General features: G+C 50.4%; 1 long non-coding RNA gene across 1 annotated transcript; it reads right to left on the bottom strand.

The window, feature by feature from the left end:
* Positions 1 to 4,509: 4,509 nt before the first annotated feature.
* On the bottom strand, positions 4,510 to 7,733 carry LOC145720089 (uncharacterized). The gene is made up of 3 exons (XR_014142804.1): positions 7,641 to 7,733; positions 5,429 to 6,708; positions 4,510 to 4,830 (listed from the first exon to the last, which is right to left on the bottom strand). It is a non-coding gene; the product is annotated as an uncharacterized LOC145720089 (long non-coding RNA).

Genomic DNA, 7,733 nt, shown 5'->3' with positions numbered 1-7,733 from the left:
GGGGGAAATCGGAGGGGTAGACGAACCATGAGAGACGATGGACTCTGAAAAACAAACTGAGGGTTCTAGAGGGGAGGGGGGTGGGAGGATGGGTTAGCCTGGTGGTGGGTATTGAGGAGGGCACATTCTGCATGGAGCACTGGGTGTTATGCACAAACAATGAATCATGGAACACTACATCTAAAACTAATGATGTAATAATGTATAGGGATTAACATAAGAATAAAAAAAAAGGTAAAAAAAAAATTAAAGCTTAAGTTCAAACTCCATAGGCAGTGACTCAATGGTAACTGAAGTCACCGAGTCAGTCCTTTGACATTAGGTAAAATTGGCTCAAGGCCTTTATCCATTTCCCTTTAGGAATAGACCAGCCTTCTCCCAACATGCCAGCAAATCTGTTTTTGGGGTTTTTTTTTTTATAAAGATTTTATTTTTATTTATTTGACAGAGAGACACAGTGAGAGAGAGAGAGCACAAGCAGGGAGAGTGGGAGAGGGAGAAGCAGGCTCCGCGCTGAGCAGGGAGCCCGATGGGGGGCTCGATCCCAGGTCCCTGGGACCATGACCCAAGCCGAAGGCAGACACTTAATGACAGAGCCACCCAGATGCCCCAAATCTGGGGTTTTTATGTTCTTGTTGTCACATGTGGGTCTATGCTCCTGTTCCCAATCAACCTCAGCTCTTGCCTCCTGCCACTGTTCTGTTCTCCCTGCTCTTCAGGGTCTCAGATGTAGAGCACAGCTCCTCAGTTTCCCCTAGAACCTACTCACAGATGACACTGTTTGTATGCCAGAATTTACTCAACACTGGGGGAGGTAGAAGGGTCCAGCATCAAGGTGACATACAGGTGAAAATACTGGCCTTAAAAGCCCTCTGGTTATCCTGGTTGCTTGTTCTCATTCCCTAAAATCCTCCTCGCTCGATTCCCCTCCCTTTAGAAAGCAGAGCAACTCAGCTCTTTGCCCCTGACAGAGCTCTGGGCTAACTTGTATTATCTGAGGAGTGCAGCCAGGAACGTGCAGAGGTTCTGGTTCTGCGGCTGCTTCTTGCCCTCTTGAATCTCCGTCTGCCCATCAGGCTTTGGAAGTGCGGGAGAGCATGGTAAAGGCTTAATTTTTCACTGGTGTGGCCCCTACAACTGCCTTTAGGAGGCAGAACCTGTTGTCAGCTTTGGCTTTAAGTAGCTTCATTTTCTTCAACTCTGTCACAGGTAGCGTTGAGCCAGGAGTCAGAGCGAGGGTGACAGGCTTCCTAGGTTGCCAGGGACCATTGTGTTGGTTTGCTGTGTAATAGTGCCCCTCACGTTCTCAAGATGCTGTGGTTGGGATCACAAATTAACATTATCACTAGAGTCCAAGAGCAGATGATGGAGTTTTTAAAGTCTATCATTAATGTGCTAACATCAAAGCAAAAGGGAATTGAGGCTACTTGGAATAACAGGCAAAAAGCTTGATTAATTTTGGAAAAAATTGCTTTGGCTTAAATCATTTGAATACAGTGATCTGTGGTGATCTGACCTATTCAGGCATTTATAGTCTGGGACTAAGGACCTTCCTAATGTCTTTGTTTTCTGACAGTGAATAGAATGGTTTCTTTTTAGAAAACCACAGCATGAAAGGGGAGCTGTGGAGAGTGGATGTATCCATGAAGCTATCAGGTATCAAGAAAGATCAGTCACAGAAACTACCCAAGCAAAGCGGGCTCTTCTCTTCTCTCTTTCTGCCATAATATTCCTGACACTCCTTCCAGGGGAAAGAACCCCACACCTGGCAGGAGAATGAGGTTCGGTCTAGTAAGGGATATTTAATTGAGCGGCCTTTCTATAGAATGCCTTTGGAGATTTTTCTTTTGAGCAATTCATTTATCATTATACCCAATAATATATCATAAATACCTTTGTCATGTTTGTGCCACAGTCCTGGGAGGTTGGAGTACGAACTGCTTTAAGTTGGGGAACAGAGTATGTTGGGGAAGACCTGGAGATGGTAAGACATTAAGTTGGATTTTGAAGGCTGATGGGATCTAAACTGATGAGTTGAAAGACGGTAACTGAAAAAATGGGGAAAATGTACTGTAGAGATTGTAAGCATTGGGAGTAACAAAATATCTGGGAATTTGAGTGGATCAGTCTGGAAGGGTGATTTTTTTTGGAAGATCTTATTTATTCATTTGACAGGGAGAGGGAGAGCACGCACGCGCATAAGCAGGGGGAGTGGCAGGCAGAGGGAGAAGGAAAAGCAGGGAGCCTGACGCGGTGCCCAATCCCAGGACCCTGGGATCATGACCTGAGCCGAAGGCAGATGCTTCACCGACTGAGCCACCCAGGCGCCCTGGAAGGATGATTAATGCAGAAGTTGGGTGCAGAATAAATCAGAAGTGTGGGTAGTGGAGGCAGGAAAACTGGGAAGGGATTGGTTCTAACCCAGCCAGATGCTGGATGAGAAGAATCTGGGTCCAGGACAGTGGCAGTGAGAATGCAAAGGACAGCATGAAGGTGAGAAAAGCTGGCAGACTGGATGGGGGACAGAGGAGGAAGAGCACTCAAAGATGAGGTTTTAGGAACTTGAGAATAAATCGTGTTCATTATGCAAGGAAGAATGTAGACAACAGAGACTTGTTGATGGTGGCCGTGAAGATCAAAAGGGAGGAAGAGATGACAGAAGAGAGGACAGCAGGTCTCTAGAGAAGCACGTCGACCAGAGGGGCCATATTTACAAGTCCTGTCACTCAGGTCACAGAATGTTCTAAGGTATGTATTTCTCTGTCTTGAACAAGAGAGAAAGACTGGACGGACTTCCATTCATTCAGCAGACATCCTTAGGTGCCTCCTGTGCGTCACTCTACCATGGAAAGGTGAACACGGTATGTTCCTCGTCTTCACTGAGCTCCCAGACGACGCAGACACGTAAGTAGAAAGGGCAGGATGCTCCTGTGGTGTAGTGTCCAAGGTGGGTTGCTTACCCCACTTGGGGCAAGTCTCCCCTGTTGACAATAAGATGGCCACAGGACAGGGATGATATAGCAGAGAAGGAAAAGCGAATCCTTGATTTTAAGTCCCAGAACGGATTCTTAAAAATTCAGAGACTTGGCAGCTTGCAGGAACCTCAGCCTCTGGGTCCCCAAAATAACATGATACTGTGACAGGCGTCCACTGCCCCAGTAGGAACCATTCAACCTGACTGGGGTGGAGGAGCCAGAGGAGACGGGCCCCAGGAAGAGAGAGCAGAGAGGCAAGGAGCATCTCGCTCTGAGCTCCAGACTGAGGTCTCAGTCAAGGTGGACTCAGCAGCTTGGAGAACAGAGGGTCCCCACTTTCCATTTCCTCTGAGAAGTAGCAAGCCTTACCAAGCAAATGCCCACCTTCTCCAACACCTCCCCCCAACCCCTCGCGACACACATACCCCACGCACTCTTGGGAATGGCAAGGAAGCAACAGAGAAAGACCAACTTGGTTGGCAAGGGGGAGGGGCCGGGAGAGGCTTGGGGGTCAGGAGCAGCAGGGGCAGGAGGAGACCTGAGGGCCAGAGACGGGCTGGGGCTGCGGGCAGCAGCAGAGGCAGGTGCTGGAAGGCCGTGGGGACGATAGCCTTCCAGCCAATGCCAGTACGGACAGAGATCAACCGACGGCAAGATGCCTTCTCACGGATGCCGGATGCGGTGATGCCGTCCCGGCCACCACCCCAAAACTTCGAGGCAACCAGGAAAGGAGTCCCTGGAACTAATCCGGAAAAGCCTGATGTATCTAGTTGCCCATGAGCAAAGATGAAATTTATGCCACCACGTAGACTACGGACTCAAGACTGACACGGTGTCCCTCCGCAGACCGCGCCTGTGCACGCAGACCCCGGCAACGGCAGTGCCGTGGACAAGGGCAGACGGAGCCCCCGGTGCTCTCCGAGGACGGGCGGGCCGAGGCCAGGGCGAGCGAGGACCCCCGAGCACAGCACCATGGGCCGAGGGGGAGCTGCAGTCAGGTAAAGGGAACCAGAGCTCTGGGAGGGACAGGAGACAGCGTGCGAAGCTCCGGGCAAAGGGCTGCAGAGGCCAATCTGCAAACCTGAAGCCGCTTCGCATCCAGGGCATGGGGAGGCCTGAGGCTTTGAAGAGGAGGGTCAGGAGCACGTTTGCATTTAGAAGCAGCATTCTCGGTGCATGTAAAGAAAGGCCTGGCCTTGGCTAACCCTGGCATTCGCGCTTCTGGAGGCCGTCTTTCCTTCTCTCTCCTGTATTCTCTGTACTACGAACCTCACACGGATTCTAACCCCCCCCCCCAACCTGCACTGTAGCCTTCATACAGTGACGATCAGCTACAAGTCCAGGATAGGGGTCTGGGAAGTCCAAGTTAGGGTTTAGTATCCAAATTGGTGGAGTTTCCAGAGCCTGAGTCTTGGTCAGAGAAGCCCGAATGACCTGGTCTGATATTGAGCCTGTAGAATGTCTCCTACGCACACATGTACACACATCCTATTCCTTATTCGGTGTTACTGGTTGAACTTTAAAAGAAATTGAGGAACGTCTATATTTTTATTTACAGTTTACTTAAAAGCGGGTTGCACGCTCTGTGCTGCCCGTCCTCTGGTGGAGGTGGGCAGGGAGCGCCCTGGCAGCCCGGATGGGGGAGGGGGGAAGCTCTCCCTATCGTCGGCTTCCTCAGTCCTCTCGCTGATTCTGTAAGCCATTGGCTACTTTGTAACGAATCCCCTTCTGTGGCCAGAGTGGATTTTGTTTTCTGTGCACCGACCACAACAGGTCAAATACACAGTGGTTAAGATCACAGACGCTGCAGGCCACCTGCTGATGGCTTGGCCCCGAGGTGCTCCGGCCTCCTCACCTGTACAATGAGGAGGGTGAGGATGAAGTAAGACAAGGTGCTTACAAGGGTGCCTGACACACGATAACTGCTCAAATGTTTGTTTTTAGGAATGTGAAGTACATAGTTTAACACTATACCAACCAAATTAAAAATTTAAGAACTTCTTAAACTAGTATAAAATCCTTTCGGCTAAAAGCAAAAGAAACCACTATCACAAAGTAACTTTGCACTTGGCTGTTTCACACTCAGAATGGCTTTCTGTAAGGAGGGGAGATGCATATGCATTTACACCCACCGCCTCCCCTCCAAATTAAGTGCAGTAGCTCTGCTTCTTACCTGTGTTTCAAACTGGGCTTACTCGTGAGGTTTTTTTTGTGTGTGTGTGTGAAGGAAGGATTTCTCTTGTTAGAGAGCACTAGCTTTGGGACAAGGGGATATGATGCTGAGGGGGCTGAGAACTTTCCACTTTGGGATATTTAAGACTAATGGGAAAAGCCTGTTGTCTGCTAGAGAACATTCTTTTTGACTCCACTGCAGAGATGTGCCATGAACCGCCCCCCACCCAACACACACACCGGTTTTCTAAAAGGAGCCCTACTCTGAAGCTCATCTTCACCTGTGACTGTGACAGCATCTCTACATTGCAGTTGCGTTGTAAGGAAACCAAGGGACGTAGTATGTTCTTCTGGGGGACGCAGGGAGCACGAAAGGAGATGCCAGGTTCACCGGTCAGTATGTGCTTAGGACTCATTAGCATCCTACCCTCTCCCCTTGAAAACAAAGCAGAAAGTTGCATTTATTCACATGTGTGGGACTAAGAGTGGTGACAGTGTTTTCCACACATTCGCACCCATGGCAAGAGGATGGCAACCCATCCCAAGACCGATGAAGCCAGTCACTGTAAGACAGTCCCAAGTATGAATTCTCTGCCTGCATTCTATGTTCTCTAGGTTCCACGAGGGCCAACAAGGCTCCAGAAAACTTGTCCTGCCCACCCTCCATCACTGGACAGTCCCATTGCTCCTGAGAATCCTTCTCAGAGTCCGCAGTGTCCCTCCCTCCCTGCTGGCAAAAGCTAAGCACGAGCCCTCACACTCTAAGGTGTGGAAACTCTCCGCTCTTAGCGTGCCAGAATTCCGGGATGAAGTTGTTCAACCCACTGAAAGGGAGTCTTTCATAATGGGAAGAGCTAACATTTATTCAATGGACAGACATACGGAACACGTGATCAGTCACCGTAAAGCAGCACGACGTCAGCCTGCTCATGTTATTCCCAGATGTCCTTGAATAAGTGACAATTTACACAATGTTGCATTAAATGCCTATTAAGAAGATAATCACAGCTGGTGACATATTAAAAAAAGCAAACCCAGAATGCGAGGACTGATGGCGGCAGAGCCTGTGGGAACAGGTGCCAAGCTGCAGCAAGCGCTGGCTGGGCAGCTCCCCGGCGATGCTCGTGGCAGCGAGGACCACGCTCAGCAGGCCGCCCGATGGCCAGTTCTACCAGGCTCCAGAAATTCATTTTCCAACTCCCAGACTGACTTTTCTATTCCTAAATGAAGAATGAGCCCAACAAATGATGAAATACGGACTGTGAGCCCAAATATTTGGAGGCATGGATGTGGCAAACCCTCTCACTTCATCAACTGCACAGAGAAACCTCTAGAAGACGGGCAAAGATGAAGAAAGTTTTCCTTGAGCAGAACATAAACACGTACAAATCCTGGAACAGCACTGGTGTCCACAAATACCGCTGCCGCAAAGACACGCAGTCTTCAAAAGCGTGGTGAGGAAGAGGACGGCAGAGCCGGGCTACTTCTTCATCTCCAAAATGGCGCTTCCTGGCCCGCGGTGCTTGGCGCTGCAGATGCCGCAGAACTGCGCAGGAGAGTTCTGCAAAGGTCATTCACAGACACAGATTTTTAAAAAGAGAGCGCTTTCTACTCTCCTGTTCAGAAATACTTTATGGGAGTAGCGGTGGGGGCGGGGAGCTATGAAACACCACTCCTCCTCCCGGAGGTTTTGCTGGGTCACACAGGATTCTGTCTACACCAGCTGTTACTGTGATGCAGAGGATACCCCAAAGCAAAACACGTGTCCTGGGGGGACACGGGAACAGGACCCTAAAAACAGCAGTGTCCTGCTGCAGAACTCAGGTTGAGAAAGTTCTACAAACTGGTTCTCACTGTATGTCATGTCAGCATAGCTTGACAGTCATCGATTTTACCTAAACGAATTCCCTTGGTGAGTAGGCTTTTATGATGTTCAGCACAGTAACCCCCCTATATCCTTGGGGAGTAAGTTCCAAGGCCCCCCAGTGGCTGCCTGAAACCCCAGACAGTACCAAGCCCTAAATGTGCTCGGCTTTCTCTATGCAGACCTACGTACAAGAAATGAGGCCCAGGAAGAGATTACTGGACAGTTGTGACCCCCCCCCGCCATACTGTGACAGAGGTTCTGCGGCTGTGGTTTGTCTGGCTCCTGCCGGACCCCCTCTTGTGGTGAGAGAGGAGAGGCGCGCGTGCTGAGAGGGAGTGAGGGAAGGAGGGAGGCAGGTGAGCTCGGTGTGGCCACTCCGGACGACCTGGCCGTTGGTCAGGAAGAGGATCATGTGTTTGCAGAGCACGACTAACCGTCACGGTAATGGACACCACGGATGGGGGGGGCTACTGGACAGGAAATGACGCATTCGAAAAATACTTTCATTTCCCTCATGTGCTAGACAACGAATCCTGAGAAGCCACAGGACGATGGGGACACTTCTGAGTGCGTCCTCCTGACTGCAGCGAGCTCTGTGGCGTCGGGCTGCCAGGCGGCCAACTCACTGTGCTGGGCCCGGGCAGGCACTCCTTGTGGAACATGTGGCGGCAGTGGAAGACCAGCACGCTGAAGGGCTTGGCGGCATCTGCGGGGGGGGG

The sequence above is a fragment of the Leptonychotes weddellii genome, unplaced genomic scaffold, assembly GCF_054177405.1.
Source record: "Leptonychotes weddellii isolate Sample4059 unplaced genomic scaffold, ASM5417740v2 HiC_scaffold_9986, whole genome shotgun sequence".
NCBI lineage: Eukaryota > Metazoa > Chordata > Mammalia > Carnivora > Phocidae > Leptonychotes > Leptonychotes weddellii.
This window is presented reverse-complemented; position numbering and strand designations above follow the sequence as displayed.